The sequence below is a fragment of the Podarcis cretensis genome, assembly GCF_951804945.1.
Source record: "Podarcis cretensis genome assembly, chromosome: 2".
Taxonomy (NCBI): domain Eukaryota; kingdom Metazoa; phylum Chordata; class Lepidosauria; order Squamata; family Lacertidae; genus Podarcis; species Podarcis cretensis.
The window spans coordinates 47,457,482-47,483,117 of NC_137171.1; positions in this window are offsets into that span (position 1 = coordinate 47,457,482).

The following is a 25,636-nucleotide window of genomic DNA, read 5'->3' on the forward strand; positions in this document are numbered from 1 at the left end:
TGATTTTATAACCATGTTCACAAATTGATTGAATCAGAACCCGTGATTTATCCATAAATATGCATGAACAGACAAGGTACATTTCCCCTCCCATTATTCTTTCACCATACTTTAGAGAAGAAAGAGGATGGGTAATTCATTCCAGTTTCCACAGTCCACCTCCCATCCAGAGTTTTGGCAGAACCAAATGGATCCATTTCCAGGTATCTAAAGTGGATATGGGAAATGGGTGAGGATAAGGAAGTGTACACTTTTTCTCTGTGTTCAATTTGGTCTCTTTGCTGCTGCAATTTGTTTGGAAATGTTCGGAAGGTTTCGAGTAACGCTGTCATGATTTGATGAAAATTTTAAGCTACTGTTCAATGTAAAGTACCTGGGAGGAAAATATGTTTAAAGAATCATATGAATTGTGGCATCGTTAAAGGTCTTTCTGTCAGTTCTGCAACTGATAGCAGCATTTAGAAAATTTTATTACATCTGTAGAGCACAGTAATTCACAATGAGTGGCATAAAGTTGATAGCATTCAATGGCATTCACATTCAAAGGTAAACACTCCTGGCTTTGCTATGAACACACAACCACAATTAATATTTTGATATCGAGAGATCTTACGCTATCTTTAGACTGGCACAGGGATCTTTTTTTCCCCATATCCCCCACCAATACAATGTCCCTAGAAAGAACACTACCAAATCACATAGCATTAGTTTCAGGGATATTTGGGGTGCATTTTGAAAGTCTAAATGGCTTTTACTTTTAAAGAAGTTAAGAAAAACCTGAAATTTTGTTAAATACCCTCCATATCAGAAAGACAAATTATTTTTTCTGCACTACTGAAATCCCACAAATATCACCAATTTCCCCCCTTTACATTTGTTGGAAGCGAAGGTCTGTTAGAGATGTAGGGAGAGCATTCATATTTCCCTGCGCAACCAGTGTTGTAAAACACAAGCAGAGTCTTTCTACACAGAGCATGTTCCTCTCTCCACACCCTCCTCAACATGTGGATTTGGGGGCAGGGGTAGCATCACCAGGGACAGCCCTACCATCTTTATTACATGCAATTGCAGGCATGTGTAAGAAAATCCCTGAAGTTGGCTATAGTCTTATCAGCACCAGAGCAACCATGGAACCTTACTGACTAATGATCATTGCTCTGAGTTACCTTGATATACCTGAAATTTTCACTTTACACGTGCATCCATATGTGTAGTACTAAGAGATTTTGATGTGGTAAGTGTGTGTCTGAAGGGGCCTTAAATGTCATTGCTAAATACTGTTGAATTGACCCTCTTTTATGGATTAAAAAACCCCCTCTCTTTTCCCTCCTTTATCAGATATTTCCAGTACTGGGATACTGTTAATTATTGCCATCATGGACATGTGTTCCAGCTGCTTTATAACCAAAAAAACCTAACAAACCCCTACTGCAAACAGTAAATGCCAAGGATTCACTAGGGGCACTACAGTTTCTGAGGCATGAAGCTAATACATGTTTGTCTCATTACTGTCAGCAGATCAAGTTCTTTGTAGATGGTAAGGGCTCATAACTCAGAGGAGACCAACTCACAAATGACCTTTGGGAGATCACAGACATCACATCTTCCAAAATTTGTAATATGGGCCTGTCATTAATAAGAGACAGTGAAAATGATGTTCATGGTATTTTGCAAAGCTGGTTTTTTAAAGGAACAGGAAAAGATGCAGGTTATCATGATCTCGAGGCTCAAACACTGTGTCGATAACAACAAAAAAATTCTTTTTGTACTTGCTTCTGGTAAAATAGTTGATATCTGTGGCCATATTGCTGCTGTTGACTTCTTAAAAACATACTGACAGAGGTCAAAATTATGCCAGAAAATGTGTGATCAGCTTTTGGTTCATCATCCCCAAATGAAGTTGTGGAGGATGCAAATTTGTCCTGAGAAGAGAAGAGAAGATGTGATGCTTAAACCTTTCTCCTTGGGCTATTTTTCTGAGCAAAACCATCTCTCAGAATCATCTCTGCTTTTCCACCAGTGGCAACAAAGACGCAAGGTCCCCCTGCCACCACAATCTTGTTTGCTGCTACTGATGGAGTTTGAAGGACCAGTGGTTGAAATTTAGGTTTACAAAATAAAAGCTGGGTCAAGAGTTAGACTTAATTATGGATTTGAAATAGAAACCACTGGTGCACTACACATAGAGATCTCAACAGAGATGTTTGCTTGAACCACCTCACACACTGGATTAGGTCATGAGGGTCATACTGTGTCGCCACTGGCCATGTGTCCTACTCGCTACACATTGTGGGGGGATGTTGAAGTCAACCATTTGGGGGTATCCCTCCCTCATATCACTAAAACTTGTGGACATCCTGAAAGTTGGAAGATTCAGATAACCTCAAAGCTCAAAACTAAAGTACTACACATAGCCTGGGGATAGCATTACAAGGTATTTCTGTTTTCTACCACATTCCCATCTCTTTGGATGTCACAAAAGGGAATCCTCAGTCAACCCCACTGTTCATATTTATGCCTCAAAAGCTGTAGATAGCCCTCAACCCACGCACTCTCATGGTCTTGTGTTTTGTACAGATGAACTTAGAGATGCCCATTCCACAATTCTCTTTCCTTGTTTTCTGGCCATTTTCAAAGGTCATGGTGCTTCTTACAAAGCTGTTTCATTCCAACATGTGTACTTCAAACCACCTAGTCATTGTATATCATCTTATCAAACTACCATAAAGCAAAATTCAGTTTAGATTGTTTCAAAAAGAGGTAAAAATTTGCTTTGGTTGTTTAGGCCATTTCTTTTACAGCTTATATCACTGTAAATGTTTTAGAGTAATAAGTTTAAGAGAGAGATTACTTTTTTGTATGAGTTTTTCTACTGTTAAATAAATAAAGAAATAAGCAAACAACTTTGCTTAAGTGCTTGGGGTGCTGTGCTCACCATGACTCTAAGTGCTGAAGGTTTTGGCAGATATATAAATGGATTTGGACTGTTTCAAAGACAGAATGCCTTCACACTCTCCTTGCTTTAATTAAGCTCAACCTAAGGCTGGAGTCAGACAACTATCTCACCAGGTGTTTTGTTCCAAGCACTCACTCTCTGCTTCTTTCGCTTTTCAACAAAGTAGTACCCCTGCCAAGTTGTACATAGACTGCCTTGCACATACCACATTATTGCTTCTTTTCTGTATCCTGTAGCTATGGCTATGTAGCTCTTTATTGGGCAAGGATCCTTATTTATTTAAAATATTTCTAAACTGACCACCATTTCAGGGTGGTGGTGTACAATATGCATAGATAAAAATTATTCATACAAAATACAATAAAATGAAAATAACAACCTTCACATTAACAAATTAAGAGGCAGCAAAATCTACAAAGTGTAACGCAGACTGCAAGTCTTGAATTAAGTAATTGTCTATTGATTAATTGATTGATTGATTAACAAATATTATACCGCCTAATATAATAAAAATCTCTAAGTGGGCTACATTTAAAAATATATAAATACAGCAGTGACATTCAGTAACATTTCCTAAAAGCTGCCCAGAAGCAAAATAAAAGCAAAGGCAGGTAACACAAATGTCCAAAACAGAGAATTAAAAATTAAGAGTCAGAGTCCAGGAAAAGTTGGGTAAAGATCTAAGCATTTAAGAAATACTTAAAGGTCATTTCTTTCTTCACCTCACAAATTACCCAAGGGATGGCATTACAGAAGGCAGGTGCTATTACTATGGGACAATTTGCTGGTTATGGTGCATTCTAAAATGCCAATAGGTGAGGCGACAATGAGGTCAGGACAGTATAAATGTGCCAGTGGCACCAACAGTGCTTCTCCTGAACCTTTCTACTACACCTACCTCATTGTCGTCTCACCTCCCCCCGGTCAGCAGCAGATATTTGGCCAGAGGGAGGTCAGGTAAGTGGCAGAGCCCCCCACTGCATCATCTGCTACTGATGTCTAGTCATATTCTCTTTTCTTGTTACTTGAAGCCTTTGGTTTGGGTCCTACCCTTCGGTACAGGAGAAAACAAGTTTGCTCCATCTTCCATGTGACAGCGCTTTAGATTGTGCTGCATCAAATTCTAAGAGGAGAGTTTCAAAGGCTTCATGAAAATTGTTGTGTGCATTTTTTCTAGTGTACCCATGTCCTCTAATAAAATGGAATTTTGTATTTTTATTTTCACAGATATATGCAAATTTATGTGCAACTTCCCCTAATATAGGAGGTTTTGTAATTTGGGAGTGGGATAGAGAACTGCATTGCAAAATTCAGAGAAATTTGGATGAATAATTTCATTTCAGTTCGCATTTTGTTCCTGGAAATGTGCATCAGGTAGGCTCACATTAAAACGTGAACCAAACTGAATTCATCCCGATCCTGAATTTTGTCATATTTATATCTCAGCCAAAAATATAATAAAAATGACTGAGAAGTTTTATGAAGAAATAATGCAATCTACTGCTGTGGGCATGTCACTCCAGGCAAAAGATTTAAGTATGTTGGCTAGAATGTCTTTGTGATTCCCCCCCCCCCCCGCCTTAAATAGCATTGTTTTAATTATTTAATGCTTAAAAACCCCACCCTTTTGTATTTATATCATGGCAGTCTTTACTCTTTAAAAGTACTTCGTTATATTTATTTGAGAGCTGTGAGCACTTGCAAAAAGCCATCTGGCAGGCAAACTCTCTTTTTCTTTGCAAAAGCAAAAGCTCTTTGCACTCTGCAAGCTCCTGGATGTTCCCTGCTGGGATCCTGTGCTAACACTTTTTGTTGGCAGGCACCACGTTCACCTCATGCAGACCTACCGTGGCTGAATGAGCGCTGCCCTCAAATACCCTTCGTTTTCTCAGCAACAGGATTGACTGCTAATCCTTAAGGGGATTCTATTTGTTTTAAATCCTCTTGAAAAAAACAAAACAACAACGCAACCCTGTGCACATGTTCTACTCTAATAGTTCTAACTCCCCCTCCCCTTTCAACCATCCCTTGCCCCTGTTCTTCTGCTGAGCATCTGATCATCACCACTGCAGTTTCTTTGTTTAGAATGGATTCAGTGAATGCAGAGATGCAGAGTGCATGTGCTTAGTGGAAAACATTTCTTATGCATCTCCATCCATTACTCCAGCATAAGATTCTTAATGGATGGATGGCAGCAATTTATTTATAGATGCCTTGGGCACAGAGCAGACTGTGGGGAGGGCTTGTTTGTGAGGAATGGTGATTTTGGCACGTTTAACCAACTGCGCCGATTGAACCCAGACATAATGATGCTTAACTTCCCTGTTGAGCAAAAAGTTGAGTTGAGCAGAGACTATTTTTTTAAAACACACACACACAAAACAAAGAAGTATGAACTTGTTCATACAAATCTATCCCAGCAAATGAACCATGAGCAAAACAAATTTTCCAGTTTGCATGAATTTATCGCCCTAGAGTGAGACAGTCTTAAAAGTTGCAGTATATATATGTTTCCTAATAAAAAGGGAAGATGAACAATTAATTTATCTAATGGTATTGTTACTCTAAAGATCCCTTGTACTTTGATATCATTAGGAGAGACAAAACACTATTTTTATTGAAGACTTTTATTTAGGGCCACTTAATAATATTATCACTTTTACGCTGAGAATATCATAGGTCCAGGGGCTCGAGTCACTTTGCCACACACACCCCAATTTTTTTTGAGGACTGGGCCCCCTCAATGTTCACAGAGTGTTCAGTTCTACATTCTGGCTCCGCGTGACATTGCATCAGGCCACCTCAATCATCTTAAGAAGTTGGTGCCTCTGGTACGTATACTAAAAAGTATAGTGTATGGCACAAGCCTACTCTATAATAAATAAGGCCTGTAGCCTACATGGTTGCCTATTCTATGCTAGGTCTGTAACTGAGTGGTAGAGCATATACATATGTCCCTTTGTACTTACAATTGAAAGAGGGGAACATGCCTATTTATCATTCATACTTTACAATACATCCACTATTTCATGTATTTTATATACACTCTGTATATTAAATAAACAAACATCTGACATGGAACCAATGTTTTGTACTCTTGATATTTTCAGTTGTTAAAAGAAATATCTAGACTGCCATTGTAGTCCAATGGCAGTCCAAAATATACACCTTTCTTAACTACTATGGTCTTTCACAGAAAATGCTCACCTTTGAGACTTCAGTAAATGGCTTTCTTCCTCCTCCTCTTCTTCCTCTTCTTCCGCCTTGCCTAATGATGCTGTGCTCTTCTCTCATAGTGAACACGCATAGGCAGTTTTTCTGATAGTTAAAAGCAGTCTGTGAACAACAAGAAAAGGAGGGTGCAGCTTGTAAATCTAGCATAAACTGATATTCACTTTTGGACAGTGAGGTGAGTCTTTTCCGTTTAATGTAGAAGCACATAAACATGCTTTGAAGTTTGAACTCATATCACAGAGTGAAGATAACATTCTCTCAGGGGAGATGGCATGTTGCTATCATTTTGCAGCAAAATCCACACTTTTGTTTTGCTTGTGTGAGTGTAGCCTCCTTCCTTTGTTACTCCTCTGGCATTTCAAACGAGGAAGAACAAGATTTTGTTCATGTCAGCTGCAGGCTCAGCTTATTTCTCATTTCCCCAGGAGTGGAAACTACTTTTTTCACTTCTCACCTTTTTTTTCTCCTTCTACAGTTGAGGTTTTATTTTCTTTTACTTCTGTGGCTTGGTAACACAGGACTTCTGGTGGACTTTCTTTCCAATAGGGGGTGCTGGATATCCAAACCAATCCAAGGGCAAACCATTGCCTCCCAGAGCTTGGCTGAAACCCTTTGTCTATTCCTTTATATGTGGTTCCCAATGGGCAGGACATCAAGAAAAGTACAGCACTGCTACATACAACAAGTAGAGGCAGTGACATAAGGTATGCTGGAGGTGGAAAGTAATGCTGTATAGAGATACAGCATTACTTTCCACCTCCAGCATACCTTATGAGCACTTCAGCTCAGCCATAATCATGATTAGATTCCATCAAGCCCAGCAGGACAAACAGGTGACTCCTGTCAGGGCCGGGCTAAAGCAGTTAATTCTATACCTGAAATAAATTCTAGAGTGGGTGTTTTCCAACTTTAGGGCTTAAAGCACAGCAGGAAGAAGGTACTGCTCCAATGACCAGGCGTGCAAGGATAGTCAGTCTCCAAGTACTAAAGTGCAGTCAGGCTTGTTTAGAGGCTTCATGCTGGCTGCCAAGGTTGCCCATTCCCTTTCCATTAATCACCTAATGAAGGCCATGTAGACTCAGCTGACCAGTTAACTAATCTTGGTTCCAGCCTTAGATACAGATTACCAGATAGACAAAAATGCATTTGTAACAAAAATAGGGAAACCGTGTCCCACTGAGAGGAGTATTCATTGGGGAGTGAGTAAAGTAAAGAGTTTAAGAGTGACAAAACTGAAACAAATCTTATCTCTTGCTTGAAAAAGTTGTAATTACCCCACAAGATAAAAGCTGTTAAATTTGTAGTAATAGAAATATTAAGATAAATTAAATACCAAGCTTATCTCCTTACTGTGGTATCAATATTTTATACTAAACATCTGTTCCCTATATCTCATCTCTGAAATGCTTCCACCCTTTATCAGTGCAAGCACAGCTTTTCAAAGCAAATTAAACTAAACAGTTTGCACCTAATCACTATTTAATCACAACATGCAGAATGACATATATGGATTAGGGTGAGCCCCATTTTTCCCAGTTCAAGAAAAAAAATCTATGGGAGAAAACACTTGATTTGCAAATTTGTTAGGTGCAAAGCTCAGGCATATTTAAAGTGGGAGGCATGTCAGGGATAAAAGACGAGATAAGCACGCAAATGAGAGAAGGAATATTACAATCTACCACAACAAAGAAAAACATTAATATGCTCAAAGCAGCCAAATTGCTAAGGCTGGATTTTGTATTGATTAATTTATATTCAGCAGTTGCAATTGGACTAGATATAAACCAAAGTATTGGGAATGGTTCCCAGGTGTCTCTGTCAGATTGCAGCCTGGAAGAATATATGTGTCCCTTTAAGCTTCTCAAGGCTGAAAGCTTGGGGAAGTCATATTGTTTTCTACTGGTGGGCAGACTCAGATTGATGCTTTATGAGCTATTGCAAAATGCTTCCTGCAAAATCTCAGTGTGACAGTGTGCCATATTTGACAGATCAGTAGTGAAGATTGAATGTGCTTGAATTAATAAAGGTCAGAATCATCAATGCAAAGAAATGCCTTGTAACATGTCAGCAACCCAAAAGTGTGTGTGTGTGTGTGTGTGTGTGTGTTATGTGTGAGTAATAGATCCTGCTGATACCAGATAGAAAAGGAATAGCTCATAGAAGATCAATGTTGTGTTGAAAATCAAAAATGTTCCACAAGTAGGGATGTGTGCACTTGTTCCTGCAACCTCCCTGTTTGCTTGCAAATTCAGTCAGCAGGCCTGGAAATGTTCAGTGCTAATTGTACTGAATTGTACCTAGTTGAGGAGTTCCCAAACCATGGCCTGTAGACTACCAGTGGTCCATGAGCTTCATTCAGGTAGCTGTGTGGAGTGTGTAAAATATACAATTAAAAATCATTAAGAATGTAGCACACCATATTGAAATTGCTACAACAGACATAAAAAAACTTCAAGTGGTCTACCAAGACCCTTAGCAATTTTCAAGTGGTCCATGGTAGGAAATGTTTGGGAACCAGTGATCTAGTCCATAGACAAACAACAATAATGAAACTGACAAAAGTACATCCTAGCTCAGCATCAAGAAAAACATTTTTACATTTCCAATGTAGAAATGAAATTGAAAAGAAGTTCTAAATTTACCTCTATGGTGAAGTTGCTTCTCTAGTCTGCCTGCCAATAGCTATGATGGTTTAAGTGTTAAAACTGCACCAAGCCAATGCATGATCAAGCTTCTTGTCACTGTGCTAGAGAAAAATGTGACTATGTATTATTGATATCACATTTTTTTGCTGTATAAAATGGTTTATAATAAACATTCTCATCTATCTTCACAACTTGCAAGTATAATAATCTCAGAGTCTGGGAATAAAAATGGGAGGACAGGAGTAACAAAAAAATCAGTTATTTTACTTTGGGAAGATGGTAACTGTGAGGAGCCCTCCAAATTAAAATTTTTAACAATTTGGTTCGACTGTTGGCACACCGTGGATGATCCACTGAAAGTAGATCCCTGAACAGGAAGTCTCTTCATTTCGAAATTCTTGGTACAACTTGACAGAGAAATACCCAGGGAGGGAGAAATTAAGTCCGTCGGAGGAAACCCTCTCGCAGATTTATCATCAGACATTAGGATGATTTTATTGATGCGTCCCATCGGGTCTTCAATCGTTTCCAACGGCGGGTCCCGAGGTGTAACATTCGCATTTTCCTTTGAAGAAGGTAATTGAGGGGGCATCACGGGGGCGGGAATTGCGGAAGGCTCTCTCAGGGGCATCACTTGTGGACTACTTCTATATCTGGTCGAAACTGGAGAAGATTCTAGCTCTGGCATAGATGAGTGAGTTAAAGAGGGATTTGAGTCAAGCAGGGAACTCAGAATTTCGTCCTTAGGTATGTTGGTCGATGAATGTAGATGAAGGTTCAGTGAGGATGGCCGAGCCTGGTCGTCTTGTGATATAGCGCACGGGGCAGAAACAACTTGAAGATTTGAGTCTTGCCGGATGGTTTTTGTTTTCAGAGTGGGGCTGAGCTGAAGAAGGTCAACCACTTCTGTCCGGTGAGCCCAAGTGGGGTTATTTGAAACATCGTTAGTATCTTCCCCTCTATGTTGGACTTGCAAAAGCTGAGATTTAAGCGTGTCAAATCTTTGCATCATCACTGACTGTTCTTTCGGAGGGAGGGCTCTGAACGAATCAATAAGTTCCCTTTCGTCAAGGGCAGTCTGCAAATTTTCGTCCTCATATATGGCTGTTTGAGAGGGTATCGAGTTTGGTCGAGGATGGCACGCTGCAGAGTCATCGCAGTGGGGCCTGACAGTATTTTGAAGTAAGGCAGAGTCTCTTGTAAAATGCTATTTTTATCTATTGATTTGTTTTACCTTGTGGGCTTATAGCCGAATAAAGTATTATCTATCTAAAAATGGGAGGACAGGAGGAATTTGCCAAGAGCCGCACAACTGAACTGAGATATCTAAGCAAAATTTCAAGTTTATTTTTTATTTTTTAAATTCATATTATGACAATGGCTTTATTAGGCCAAGCAAAATACCGCAAAGTAGTGTGCAAGTTTTTGGGTTCTCTAGAATTCTTCATCAGCCCAGATGGAAAACTTGCTGAAGGTGAGGCCATGGAAAAGTAAGGGTCAGCAGGTTGGGGCCTGCTTACCTGACCTCTCATGATAATGGTTTATGAGGAGACGTGAGGGTGAGGTCGTGGCAAGTACAGCACCATGCAAATACACCAACAGAGCCAATCTGGCGCTTCCTACAGGGCATTTGCATCATGCTGACCTCATCACCACCTTACTGCCACTTTCCTCTGGTTCCTGTTAAGCTGCAGTGATGCCAATGATGGGAGGTCAGATGATTGCCTCCAACTCACCTCACAGTCTGCTACTGCCATTGAGTCTGAAGCTGGTCACAGTCTCAAGATAAACTGTGGGAGGTGGTAGCACACATAACACTCTGCTATGTATGAAAAAGGTTTCAGGATATATATAAGGCATGGAAGAAGGAGCATACAATGGCTGCTACACACACACCTCTCACCTTGAGAATATAAAACCCAGTGTTACCCAGATCTGCAACCATCTTTAGGTGAAATGACCAGATTTATTGGTAGGTGGAAAACAGGAATAAACAGAAACAAGATAATTTTTTATTAGTAAGCAAGTTGGAGGTTAATTTTAGGTGGCATGCTTGTAAAGAAAAAAGCCAATAGAAGTAAAATTGAGTAACTTTATTTACTTCTGTCTTAAAGTGGTATAAGGACCTCTTTCTCCAGTTCATGCTCTCTCCTCATTCATTTCTTATATTTAAATGTTGTGAATTCTTTGAGTAATCATATTAGTACCGACAAAATTGGAGTTTTGGTAGAGCAAGCTTCCCACCACCACTGACATGTTGTCCAAAACCAAAATAAAAGATTGAGATGGTTTTCCACAATGCCTGAAATAGTTGTAGAAAACCCTGTAACATGCAGTCTATGTGCAGGCAATCATAAAAGGCTAATAGGCACCTAACTACTCATGACTGAATGAGAGCATAGATGCTAGAAGTTTTACTGATCACATCAATTTTTCAAGCACTCAGTACAGTATACATAGTTGAGACCTAGTTGTTAAGCAACACAGAAGGATAACATTTAGACCTTGATATGATAACAGATTCATTAGCCTGTATAGTATAAAAATAGCCCTTGGCCATCATTAGCAGACTGTTCAGGGGTTTTTTTCTTTACACAACTCAGTTGAGAATAAATTATATGGGGTATTATTCTCAGATAGTAAAGCAATATATTTGATATTCTTGGTGAGTTTTTATATCCTCAGCCTTTCCACTGTACTTACCAGTTGCCCCCACACCTAGAACTGAGACCCAAAGCAAGAAATATTGTCAATCATTAACAGCTTTCCTCTGCAGTGCTTAAACAGTAACTTAACCTAGGCTACCTGTGAGCAAACCAGAACTGAAAAGATAAGAGAGTAAATATACCACTCCTTACTTGGGTGACAGCATGTTGGCTCAAGCCCACACAACTGTAGTTCACCTTCACAATGTCATCAGTAGCCCTGTAGGCAGGGTGGGACAAGTGAGTGCACTTACATTTTTTTCCTTTGAAATTTGAAATTTGATTTATTTATTTATTTTTTGCATGGCAGCCTCCACTTAAAGAATGACAGCTGTTTTAAGAAATAGAGCAATTTAAGAAATTGACCCTCTGAAAGATTCAGTGAATAAGGCAGGGCAAGTGTACAACATCTGGCAGAGACCCCAAAGGTATGCTCACTCAAGACTTTGCACGAGTGGGGGTAGCTTTTTCATTTTTGGCAATGCATTTTTTAAACATCAGTGCTAGCACACACATGCCATCCTTCCAGTTAACATGAATTCTGACCTTCCAAATCCTATGCTCCAACAATTCAAAAGAGAAAAAGATTTTCCAGCAAAACCTCAAGTTTGATGAAGTCCTGCCTAATGGGAAAGCTCAGGGGCAAGCCAGCCCTCTAAACTAGGTCATTCTCAATCAAAAGAGGATGAGACCAAGCACAGTCCAGCATGATTAGTCATGCAGATCAGTAGCTGTCTCCCCAGTGTTCTTGAGAGAAATCTTGTGTGTTTGATCCTTACAAGAGATGGCCATTACTCCTCCCCTTTTAGGATGGCAGAGTGATAATGTCAAGATATGTTGTGGCATAACAAGAAAAAATATTTTAATAGCTTGGGCATGAAAATAATTACTTTGCTCTTTTATATCATTTTATTATTTAGAAATCTATTTTTGTATGAATCTTTTGCTCATATTAGATCATAGTAGTGATAAGAAAGTGAAAGGGGTAAAATATGCCACACTATTTTGCCCCTGTCTGACCAAGCTGCGGGGGGCAGTGGAGGACAGGAGTGCCTGGCGTTCTCTGGTCCATGGGGTCACGAAGAGTCGGACACAACTAAACGACTAAACAACAACAACAAATTTTGCCCCTATTTCAGTTTATTCTGTGAGTATGTTGCTACTTTCGTTAATATTTCTGTAATTTCCTGTACCAATGCAAGTACCTCACAGTGACCAGCCAGATACCTTAAGAAGCTTGCAAGTAGGACATGAATTCAACAGTGCTCTTCCCAGCTGTTCTTAAGTTTATATTGCATCATGTGCATGATATTACAGTGGTTCCCAAACTATGGTGGCTCAGTCATGCTAGCCACATGACCCAGAAAAACTATCTGCAGACAAACATCGGCTCCCTTGGCCAGTAAAGTGAGATGAGCGCCACAACCCCAGAGTTGTTCACAACTGGACTTAACTGTCAGGGATCCTTCACTTTTTTAAAAAATGCATACATAAGTCCAATTGAATTCAATTTGGCTTTCTCCCAGGTAAATGTGGTTAGGATTACAGCCTCTCTGTCTTGATTTTACAGTTCTTTATAAACTTAATGATGTCTCGTTTCCCTCACTCAGCTACCTAGGAAGGACAGTTTATCATTCTGTTGATATTTTGTTCTTTATGTCCTGCATTGTTTGAATTCATGTGGGCATATTAAACATTTTACAGGTGCTCTAATGCCAGAATAATGCCACATACAAGTCAATTTTGTAATGCAATATTTTATTTCAAAGATGTGTATTTATGATGGCCGTGTGTGTGTGCGTTGAAACATAACACTCAAACTAATTTATCTTTTCAAGGTTTGTAATAAACATGATTTTGTGTTTAAGAGCTTGATATTCTCAGATATTAACCAAGAGGTCCACTCCCCCCAACCACATAGCATTGCATCTGGGAGCATTGTAGCCAGCCTGGAATGGGGAAGACAAGGCTGTTTGGTGTGTGGCACATGCACACTAGTACCAGCTGGGGCATAGCCATAGGCTTTATAAGGGCCTCATTGGGCCATTTATTCCACGCACGCACGCACGCACGCACTCACCCATCCCACCCCCATTCTAGAATTGGGTTGCCAATAATTTTGGGGCATTATCTACTGAATTAAGAGGGTGCAGGTGTTTTGGGGTTGGTCCTGTTACATAGGTTGATTTGTATATTGTCAGACTTGCTGTCATAAAAGGTAAAGGTAAAGGTACCCCTGCCCGTACGGGCCAGTCTTGACAGACTCTGGGGTTGTGCGCCCATCTCACTTAAGAGGCCAGGGGCCAGCGCTGTCCGGAGACACTTCCGGGTCACGTGGCCAGCGTGACATCGCTGCTCTGGCCAGAGCCAGAGCCAGAGCCAGAGCCGCACACGGAAACGCCGTTTACCTTCCCGCTGGTAAGCGGTCCCTATTTATCTACTTGCACCCGGAGGTGCTTTCGAACTGCTAGGTTGGCAGGCGCTGGGACCGAGCAGCGGGAGCGCACCCCGCCGCAGGGATTCGAACCGCCGACCTTTCGATCGGCAAGCCCTAGGCGCTGAGGCTTTAACCCACAGCGCCACCTGCGTCCCTGACTTGCTGTCATACTCTGCAGTTATTTCCACACAATATATTTAAAGCTCATTCTTCCTCCAAAGAATCCAGGAACTCTCATTTGTTAAGGTTGCTGGGAATTGTAATGAGAGGTAAACTATGGTTCCCCAGATTCTTTGAAGGGGAGCCATGAGCTTTTCATGTAAGGTGTGGATGTGACTTGGGTTCAGCAGGAAACATTGACTGAACAAATTAGATTGCTTTTGCTTTAGGCATGTAATGTGGCTCGCAAAGTCACAGAATTGGAAAATTGTCATTGAAACACCTAATGGAACAGGGTTTTTTTCTATATTTATTTATTTGTTAAATGTATAGCCCACTCTTCCACCAGAAGCTTCCAGATATCTGGATGGGTAATATTTAGAGCATCAACAGGGAATAGTTACTTCAATCTTTCTCATAACTAGCATTCTAAACTATTTATTATGCTTGTAACTGTCTTTTAAAACCATTCTAACTCATCAGGATCCGTCTTCTATTGTGGTGTCCAAAACTAAACATGGCAGTCCAGTTTCTTTTCTCTTTTTAAAAGGTATTTCAGGATAATTTGCTGGTGTGGCTGGATTAAGGCCCTAGTCTGAAATCCTTTTTTAAAACCCTGCTTTTTTTCTTGACAAAGGTTAAATCAATCTAGGTCTTTATTCACTGTCTGGGCATTACTCACAGCACTTTCTGCGATAACCTCCTATAATCTGTAATTTAAAAGGCTATATACCAACACAAATGCCTTTAAAAACATTTCTGATTGGAATGATTTCAAACTGCTTGTCAGGATTTCACTTGATCAATTAGAAAGCTAATGCTACAGTTACCTTCTTGCAACCTCCATTGATCACCTTAAGCAAGTTGCCAGTTAATAGATAACAGCACTGCTCTGCAGATAATCCCAATGAGTGTGGGGTTTTTTCCATCTCCAGTTTTTGAATCTCTTGGTGTATATTAATACTCCTTATTACTAGTTGTTTTAAGATGGCATATTATAAATACAACATTGAATTATATAATAGTGCTGAACTATTTAAGCCACAAAATCATTTAAGTCAGAGGTGGCTGTGCTATGGCCTTCCAGACATTTAACTCCAACTCCCATCAGACCCAGTTGCCATGGACCATGGTCAGGGATGATAGGTATCATAGTCAAACAGCATCTGGAGGGCCACAGTTTAGGTATCCCTGACATATATCCATGCAATAAATTAAGTGATAAAGGCATATGTGAGAATATAAGTAAAAAAGTATTTTATCATCTCACCTCTATAACATATGAACACAGAAGACATTCAGGAAATGCTGCAAAAGCCTTGATGGTGATCATGTGTGGTGTTAAGATACTATTTCTGCAATGTTTACTGGTTTGAACATGAACTTCTGCACATCAATAAAACACCACACAAAAATAATCTGGATAGCACTATAGAGGAAAAGATGGGGAAACATCTAGCTATTTTTAATGAATTAAAATCTCCAAGCCCAGTGAACTTCATCCAAGGGTATTAAAGAAGCTTGGAGATGTAATTTCAGAACCTCTGTCTATATCTGTGAGAATTCTTGGAGAACAGGTGAGGTCTCTGTGGACTGGAGGTGGGCAAAAGTTGTCTTCATCTTCAAATGTTTTTAGCCAGGTTTCTAAGAAAGTATAAATGCAGCCATGTGTCCCCCCAAAAAAAACCATTGTGGAAAGCCTTATTTATTCACCCACCTCAAAATCCAGTTCTACAGTTCTACAGTTCTGGATTCTGACCTGTGTATAATCTTGCTCTGGTTATAGCTCTGGTTGACAGCAAGAATAAATTGATGATTCAGAAGCAAGTAAAGAAATTATAAATATTCTTCATAGTAAGGATATGAATCAAATAATCTCAAATTCTCTATGAAACGCAGAAGTCCTAGAAGAAAGGCCATTACTATGTACTCGTATCTTTGTAATGACCTCTTGGTTTAAACATATAGAGAGATAATAAGGGTATACTTTACCTTTGTTCAGATACATTTAAATAATGAGCTAGGCATACTCTTACATCGTAACCTCAGGACTCTTATGTCTTTTGAAACACACAGTGAAAGAGTTAGAAGATGGACCAAAATAGTTCATCACCTAGAGCCAGAGTCTATTAATGCTTGCCACTGGATTAGTAGTGAGAAATCCAATTCCAGCAATAAGAAACCAGCTGTCAGGCAGTGTTATTCTCCTTGGAGGTGGCGAGCATACATCCTATTGCAAAGAAAAACAACCTCTAACATTAACCGTGCCCTGCACAAGGATGAATTCGTGTCTTGTACATATAATAACTTCAGATCTCAGAGGCCAGAGTTCACAAATTGAAATTGATGGCCAGCCGAGACAGAGAATCAATACAACTATATAATCCTGTTTGGAGTATTCAAATGGCGAATATCAAGGACTCATCCACTGTCTATTTGGTTTGTGCATGTTTTTGAAGGTAGCAACTGTTTATTTAAAGAGTTTGCAAGGATGATTATTGATTTGAAAAACTGCAGAAGTCTGCTCAGAGAATATTTGCCATTCCTATTTGTATCAGTCAAGCAATGAAGTATCTTCCCTCACTGAAATGAGTCTTTGTCATAGTCTGATAGTATACTATCCATGTATATGGCAAAACAGTAAATGAAAAGATGTAGATGATATAGATTTCAAAGGACTAACAGAAATCTAGACTTCTGGAGATTGCTTCCTCAAACATTCATTTCTTGAAAAGTTCTTTAGTAGTCTCTTTGCTCATGTAGAGACTATAGATCACAAATTCAAACATTCAGCTGTGACAACAAATTGGAAAGGAGATCTCTATGTTCATGTTACTGGATTATGTCAAGTAGCAGTGAGCAGAGTGGTGGCAAGTGAGCAGATGGGATCACCTCTGCAGTAGGTGTAAATGAGGAGTGCAGCAAGATGGGTTGTCTAACTTCTTAAACCTAAATATAAGCACAGAGCTTCTGTATGTGCTGGTAGTACCATTACCAGTAACAGATCAGCTTGAAACATGCCGGGTGTACATATGGAGCCAGCTCCTCAGCTGAAGTAAATGGGACCTGGGCTTCAGGGCAGTTCAGGTGCACCTTAGGGTAGAAAATAATAATAATAATAATAATAATAATAATAATAATAATAATTTATTATTTATACCCCGCCCATCTGGCTGAGTTTCCCCAGCCACTCTGGGCGGCTCCCAATCAAGTGTTAAAAACAATACAGCATTAAATATTAAAAACTTCCCTAAACAGGGCTGCCTTCAGATGTCTTTTAAATATAGGATAGCTGCTTATTTCCTTCACATCTGAAGAGAGGGTGTTCTACAGGGTGGCCCCACTACCGAGAAGGCCCTCTGTCTGGTTCCCTGTAACCTCGCTTCTCGCAATGAGGGAACCGCTAGAAGGCCCTTGGCGCTGGATCTCAGTGTCCAGGCTGAACGATGGGGGTGGAGAAGTTCCTTCAGGCATACAGGACCGATTGGGGCATTAGCAAATACACACATTGCTAATTCAATCTTTTGCTTGCTTCTCTGGAACATTAAGCTATGTTTGTCGGAATAATACTGCCTTACTTTCCTGTTTACATTTACATTTTTTTTAGAAAAAAATATCTAAATAACATTTTATTCATTGAGTCCTTCAACATAATTACTGTGAGACTCTTGTGCAAGGACTGTAAAATATTTCTTTAAAGTTGGAAGCATTTCCTATCATACTAAGGTCACTGTAATAATTCTATGAGGTCAAACTCAAGTTTGGTGGTGGGAGTGGGGGTTGTTTTGTTGTGCTTTGCTTTTAGAACTATATATAGAATGTACATATTTAATAATTAAAGGCTGTTGAAGTCATGTTAGATGTAGTGATTTTAATGATGCATTAGTCTTGTGAGATGTAATTTGCTTTCTGTTTTGTGCATTTACCTTTTTCCATGGAAACCAATTTTGTATCCTTATCAAAAATGGTTGCTGCTGAGGTTTCCACAGGTGTAAGAAAAATGAAGTAAACAGGGTTATAGCTTTTGGTGGACCAGCAGCTACTGCTGAATGCCTTCAATAAATTTCAGAACTTTAGAAGGCAATACCCCATCCCCTTACTAGCATTTGTGTCTCTAGAAATGACTTCCATGTGTCACAAGAACACCTGTTGCAGCAATTATATCTATCTTTTGAGGAAAACATCATATACAACCCACTTGCAAAGTTAAAAACACACTAAAAGTCCTGCTGGATCAGGCCAAATGTTCATCTAGTTCATCTTCTTGTTTTCACTGTGCTAGTCAGATGCCCATGGGAAGCCTTCAGGCAGGCTTATCAGGTTATCAAGTTATCTGGCTGTCTTTAAACTATGAAAAGGATTTTCCCCCCCTTCAGCTGTCTAGTCACTGGAATGTTTTAAGCATACATATATATATTTAATGAGTGATACCACAGGGGGTAGGACTGAAGCTAGCAAGGGTGCAGGTGTGTAGTAATTGGCCATTGCAGCTGAGCAGTGACTATGGGGCCAGAAGCATTTGTGCCTGTACTGGTTGGCATTGTGAGGTTGAGGCTGGATATTCCTGTCAGCACCATGCAGATAGACATCCTCCAGCATGCCCCACTGTATAATTAGCCTCTGATGTGCTGGGTAGTAATTTTCACCAGCTTCTGTTATTGCTTTGTAATGTAAGCCAGCTCAATGACAACAACCAATTATTACTTACTGCCAACCCTCAAGCCAACTGCTGTGCCAAAATTCAAACTGTGGTGTATTTCCAGTTCTACTTGGTCATTTTCTTGCATCCATATTTGCTCCTAACCTGCACTTGCATCTTGCTCCTTAATTCTCCCCCACTCTTTCCAGCACTTGCCCCCCCCCTTGCTTAAATTTCACTTGGCTTGCCTTTGATGTTGTTTTTTGTATACTCCAGAAAAATTGTGGTGGCTTATGCAAACAGAACTAAATCTGCTGCTCTAACCAGAATAACATCAAAAATGAATTTGAAATAAATAAATAAATTAATAAATTGTCCAGTAGCACCTTAGAGACCAACTAAGTTTGTTCTGGTTATAAGCTTTCGTGTGCATGCACACTTCTTTGGATACACTGAAACAGAAGTCACCAGTGGGAGGGTGGGGGGAAGGTTTCTCAGAAGAGTAGTAGAAGATGGGTGATTGACTCAATGGGTATGGTAAACCTTTTGACGAATGTTAACGACTGCAATTAGTCCTACAATTAGTTGTCCACAGGTTTACCATACCAATTGAGTCAATCACCCATCTTCTACTACTCTTCTGAGAAACACCCACCCACCCTCCCTCCCACTGGTGACTTCTGTTTCAGTGTATCTGAAGAAATGTGCATGCACATGAAAGCTTATACCCAGAACAAACTTAGTTGGTCTCTAAGGTGCTACTGGACATTTTTTTAAAAAAAATTAATTTATTTCGACTGCATCAGACCAACACGGCTACCTACCTGAATCTAGAATAAAAAAATGAATGATTCTGTGCAAAAGCATTAGCACAAGGTGCAAAAGAAATGTGGGGAAGTAGAGAAACAGCATCAGAATGTGACATTTCTGAGCAACTGCTGAGGTCCACAGTATTTTAGGGTGGACTCCTTCAGTCTCTAAGTTGCAGACATTGCATTTGCTTGAATCTCTGCTGACAGTCTGAGTGTCGAGGGTTGGGCTGATGGTGTTCTTAGTGCTGCCATGTGTGCTGCTGTTTTTCACTGCAACTGGTCCTTTGCATACATTGCCTAAGAGGGGATAGTAGAAGCTGATGCTGCTGTAAAGAGGGAGGGGGTAGGTAAGAAACAGGGTGATAGGGCAGCAAGCAGAAGCAGCATCAGCCACTACCTGCCTGATCTCTCTCTATACAGATAAGGAGCACTTAGTAAGATGGGCCACTTAAGGTGTCTTGTTGAGGACCCTCAAACCTAGACTGGGTTCCACAAAGGAACAATAACTTTTCCACTATGTATATAAAGTTAGTTCAGGTAGGTTATCATCATTAGAAGCTGCTGTACTGAGAGGTATATTAAAGGCATTATATGCTGCTGGTGTGGTACATGAGTTAAGTCTCCTTATTGGTAAATAAACACAGATGTCCCCAATAGCAGGTTTGAAATGCGTTCATAATGTGAGCGTAATCTGTTCACGGTATGTAGGCTGAGCACTACCCCCCCAAAGCATTTAATCCATTCACAATTAATTAAGAGACGTTCATTGATTGTCCTGCTTATGCACCTGTGAAGTCAACATTCATTGGAGATGGCTGGCAGTGGCAGCAGTTGTTGGCACATCCTGAAAACTTGATTATAAACTGTTTACTCAACCTCAGAAACTGCTGTTCCTTTCCGAAGTTTTCATGGCCTGGTTGTTTTGCATTGTAGTTCATGAAATAATAGCTAGGCTTTGTCATATTATCATGGAAGTCAGGAAAACTCATGGCTGTTCCAAGGGCAGGGCATGCTTTTATCTCATGTAAATGAGATGACCTTTATAAAAGCAAATGCAGATGGTTGGGAAATGCATGAGGGGATTTGTGTGTGAGACCTTTTGGAACAAAAAGATAAAACAAGCCAATCAACCAATTTAAAGTTTGGCCAAACTTACCAGTCAATTCATGAATGTTGTATCCTTTCCTAGGTATCTTTGTGGGTATGCTTTCCTGGGCTCTCAATACAGTAGAGTTCTCTTAGACTCTAGTTATGTATGTCTGTATTTGATTGCAGATTCCTTATTGTGTCCATGTGTTTATGTGTGTTTAGTGTGTTTAGTGTGTGTGTTCTCTTTTCTTTGCTGATATGATTGATCCTACTGGTCAAGCCAAGCACCTGAGCCTCAGACCATTTATTGGCAGACAAATGAGAACAGCTGTAGGGAAACTGAATGGTGAGGAAGGATTGGTTCCTTCCCACTGTTCCGATCCTCCTGGCATAATGTACACACAATGAAAGGGAATATTATGTGGTAACATGCTGCCTTTCTCCCTCGTTCCACACTCCAGGTTTCAAGCAGCAATATAAAAATGTGTTTGTGTAAAAAAGGGATAGCAAATTAGCATTAGACTTCAGTAGGCTCTACTGCTGGCTGACAGTTCAGAGGGGAGCAGAAACTAGGGACAGGGGACAAATTAAATTCAGTATGAATTTAAAGGCCTTTCTACCAAATTTAAACTTTCTGAAACAATATGAATCAAAACACAGCTATCCTTTGCCATGTACACTTATCTGAATTTTGCAATCCAGTTCTCTGATCTGTGTTTACAAAAATGCATATATTAGGGAAAGGTGTGCATATAAATTAAGATACTGTATTACTGAAAATAACACACCAAGATGCATTAACTTAGGGGAAATTGTTTGCAGAAATGTGTACAGTACTCAAAATCACATATAAACATGTGTTTAACAGGAGAAAATCATGCTAAAATGCTGATGATTTCTCATGAATAAAAGCTCAAATTGCCACAAAATGTGAAGAAATGAATTTAAGATTATAAAATTGAGAAACAGAGAACAAAAACTGACAGATCCTTCCATACTAAGCAGAAGCAGTCAAGGTCAACAGAAGGGAAACCAGGTTCAAAGTGGCTTGCAGAGCAATCTTAACTCCTGATGCACATGGTTATGATGGTTAGGATGCAATGCATTGCTCCCGACAACTGGTAATGGAGGCCAACAGGAAAGGGTTTGTTGTGCCTGCCAGTGGCATAGACTGTTGACAGATCACTGCAGCAGTGTTCCCACTGGTGGAAACCAATGTAAGACACCCTCCAAATGGTAGAATGATGGTGGGGAGAGGCACAGCTGGACTGACCAAGGACCCACTGGATCCTAAGCTGGAGAGAGTTGTGTTACTGGTCTCTCTGATGATCCATCATGGAACTGGCACAGCAAAAATGCCACTGACGGATGCAGGGAGCAGTTTTAATAAACACAAGATTTCATTATTGCTTCTCTGGCATGCAGCAGAAAAGCTGACCCAGCGTAGGAGGGAAGGGAGACCAATAAGCAACAATCAGTGCTGCTGACACATTCTGAGAAACAGCTTTTTTCACTTGCAGTGACTCCTTGATGTTCATTTGGGGCTGTTGTGGGCCCTATTTATTACAAAGCCTATTCTAAACTGATGACTGCTTGGCTGTGCTCCCTCTGAGCCTTTATCAGCAATTCTTAAGCTTAATATAAACAGGAACTGCTCCAGTCATGTCATTAAAATCCAGCATTTAAAAACAGCTGTGAATTTGGATTTGGGAGGGGGAGCTAATCTGTTTTAAACAGATTTATACACAGAAATTGGTGGGTTTTGACCCAACTGAGCTTCACCCACAGCAGACCACTATTTGTACTCACATATGTCAGAGCCACCTGTGCATGATTGGATTATCTTTTCAAGAATCAACTAATTATGTGCAAAATCATACACAAAGAAATGGTTGCATTATACATATAAAAGAATCAAGTCCCACGTGGGACTATATTTTTCTAGCATAACTATATATGAATTAACATGGAAGTATTTTTATACAGTTGAATTCTTGTGTCTGTTTATATGCTGGGTTTTTTCCCCCAGAAACCTGGAGTGTGTGTTTGTATGTACAGTGGTATCTCAGGTTAAGAACTTAAATCGTTCTGGAGGTCCGTTCTTAACCTGAAACTGTTCTTAAACTGAGGTACCACTTTAGCTAATTGGGCCTCTCACCGCCGCTGCCCAATTTCTGTTCTCATCCTGAAGCAAAGTTCTTAACCTGAGGTACTATTTCTGGGTTAGCAGAGTCTGTAACCTGAAGCGTCTGTAACCCAAGGTACCACTGTATGCATAATATGCATATAATATAATGTTCCTATTATTTCAGAACATGTGTGTGTGTGTGTGTGTGTGTGTATTGTGTTTTGTCAAGATCAGGTAGGAAGATTGGATTTAGGAAACAAAATCAATGTGGACAAACTTGGCATCAACATTTTCAGAAAATTTTATCTCTAATTTAGAATAACATATATCTTGGAAGAAAAAACTATAAAATATTGAATGTTCACCAACCTACAATTATTGTTAAAAACTCATTAATCAGGTACACTTTCCTTCTCCCACTTCTTAACCTTGGAATTTTGGTAGACAGACAAACTAGTAAAACAGACAAACCTTTCTCAAAGAAAATCATCATAAAGTTAGTAGATAAACGAAACCATTAAAAGCTGCTTTCTTCTGTCCTAAAAATTTTGCTTTCTGAAAGAGATCTTCGTAATGTTTGCATTTTCTGAAAGGGAAGTATCCCTTGTTTAGTTTTCTTATTTAATTATAACTGTCTTTGAATATTCATTTTAATAATAATTTTTAAAAAAACATGAATTGGGATTTTGGTGAAAATCTCCCAAAGTTAATCTTATTAACTTGTTTGGCACATGGTCAAATTATAGGTATGGTTTTATATGTAAACAAATACCATATGAAAATGTCTTACTATCACAGCACACGATGCCCACAGTGCCCTGAGGGGCGGACCATAGAAATAAACACATGGGACTTGTATTGGGTTGAATTAGGCCAAACCTTTTATTGATTACAGATGTAACTAGGTTTGGGCCAAGGCGTTGGATATTTATCCAGTATGAAGCAGCCTATCTGCTGGTTGATAAATAGGGTAGGATCGGCCCTGAGCTGGGGAGTTGCCCTTTGATATGCACCAGGTGTTACAATCCCATTTAGGCCACCATTGGGAGAGGTGATGTGGCCCATTTGCTCCCAAGTGAACCCCCAGACACTCCTCCTGGATCCCTTTAATGGGGCACCTAATCAGCTAAGGATAAAACCCAATCCTTATCCACCAGAAGTTGTGACTGTCGCTATGAGGTAGGCAAAAACCCATAGATCAGCCATTCATCTGCAGGGAAAAAGCCTCCCTGGCCCTGAATATGGTGACTGAATAAACCATAGTAAGGTCCTCACACTGACTGGGTGGTGATCTCCAAAGAAGGGGAACTACAAAAGGCCACCTTCTTAAATACAGCAGGAGTGAACCTGGTTCAGTCCTCACTTTATGTTTCTTCCCAGCCTCACAGCTGAAATCATATAGCATACTCTTGGGGAAATATACATCCATCGCATGTGATAGTTTACCTGTAGACTTTCATACTTCCCCTTCTACATATAAGTGCTTTCTGTGTAGGAAATGTGCAACATCGTAATCCAAAATTCAGTTTAAAAAATAATAATTCACATTTATTTCAGTGGATTTGAAATTTGATATGGAAAACATATGTGCCAAGATAAGATATACAACAAGTTCAGACTGTACAACAAATTTTAGAAATATTTTAAATACCATCTACTTTTACCTCAAAAGTTTAAGGAGTGTGGAAAACATATTGAAAGAATAGCTATTATTAGTATGTAACTGTAATTTAAGTTCACTTTGAGCTGGTTTCACAAATTGTCAGCTTCTGCCAAAGTCTGAATTTGGACTACATTATTGATGTTGGCTCAACTGCATAAATGAATCAATTGATGAGAAAACCAACAGTTGATTCAGTTTATTTTCTATAAAGTACAGATTTGGCTACAGTCAGTGCATCAAGTCTTCATTTTACATGGCCATTTAACATGCTAGTTCATAGTGGTCATTAAACAGCTTCTATTTTCCACTTAATTACAGACCTGTCCCAGCGCTTTCTGAAAATGAAGTGATTTTAAAATGGCAGAATAGTAATTTTATTTTATTTTATTTTACTTTATTTTGTGTGGTGCGTAAATTAAAGCTCAGTCATTCTCCCATTTGGATAATTTACTAGCAACAGGAAATGAACTGATTGCAATTATTCTCTCTCTGTCTTCAGCAGAAGGGTCTGTAGTTCTTTGCCTTGGTAATAGCTGTAAATGATACTTTAGTCAACTGGTACTATCTTTCCCATTTCAGCTTCACTGATGCTTCTGAATAGCATAAAAGGGTTTTCGGAGATTAATCCACAATTAGATATTCTGGTATCCTTTTAAAACTGTCAAAAGACCCCTGTGGCCACACTTTTTTCCATTTAAAGTGATACTGAATTAATAATGTTTTGCCATCTCGTCAGACCTTTAAACTCCTGTGACTGATATCACATCAGTTAGCCCACTTAAGCAAAATGTCACACGGCAAGACTTCCATTTTGAATAGGTCATTCCCACTGAAGGCTCATTAGTGCTCACTGTCCATTTTGCTTTCCAGGGCTTGTTGAAGCTGCAGAGCCTTCTGTTTAGAAGTGGGCAGACGGGTGGGGAGGGGGGAAGCCTCCCCTTTTTCATTCCAAATCACAGACTTAGTATGGCAGCACAATATGTTATAATTCATTTTGAATAAGAAGTCACATAATGTTTAGATAGAAGGCCATAAAGTCATGTTGTGTTTTTAAGGCGTGGTGGGGCTGTTTGTGATGTGGGAGGAAAACTGTTTCACCACAAAATCTGAGGAACCATAACTCAAAGTTAGAACATTACCATAGTTATGCAATGGTTCTTGGCACCTCC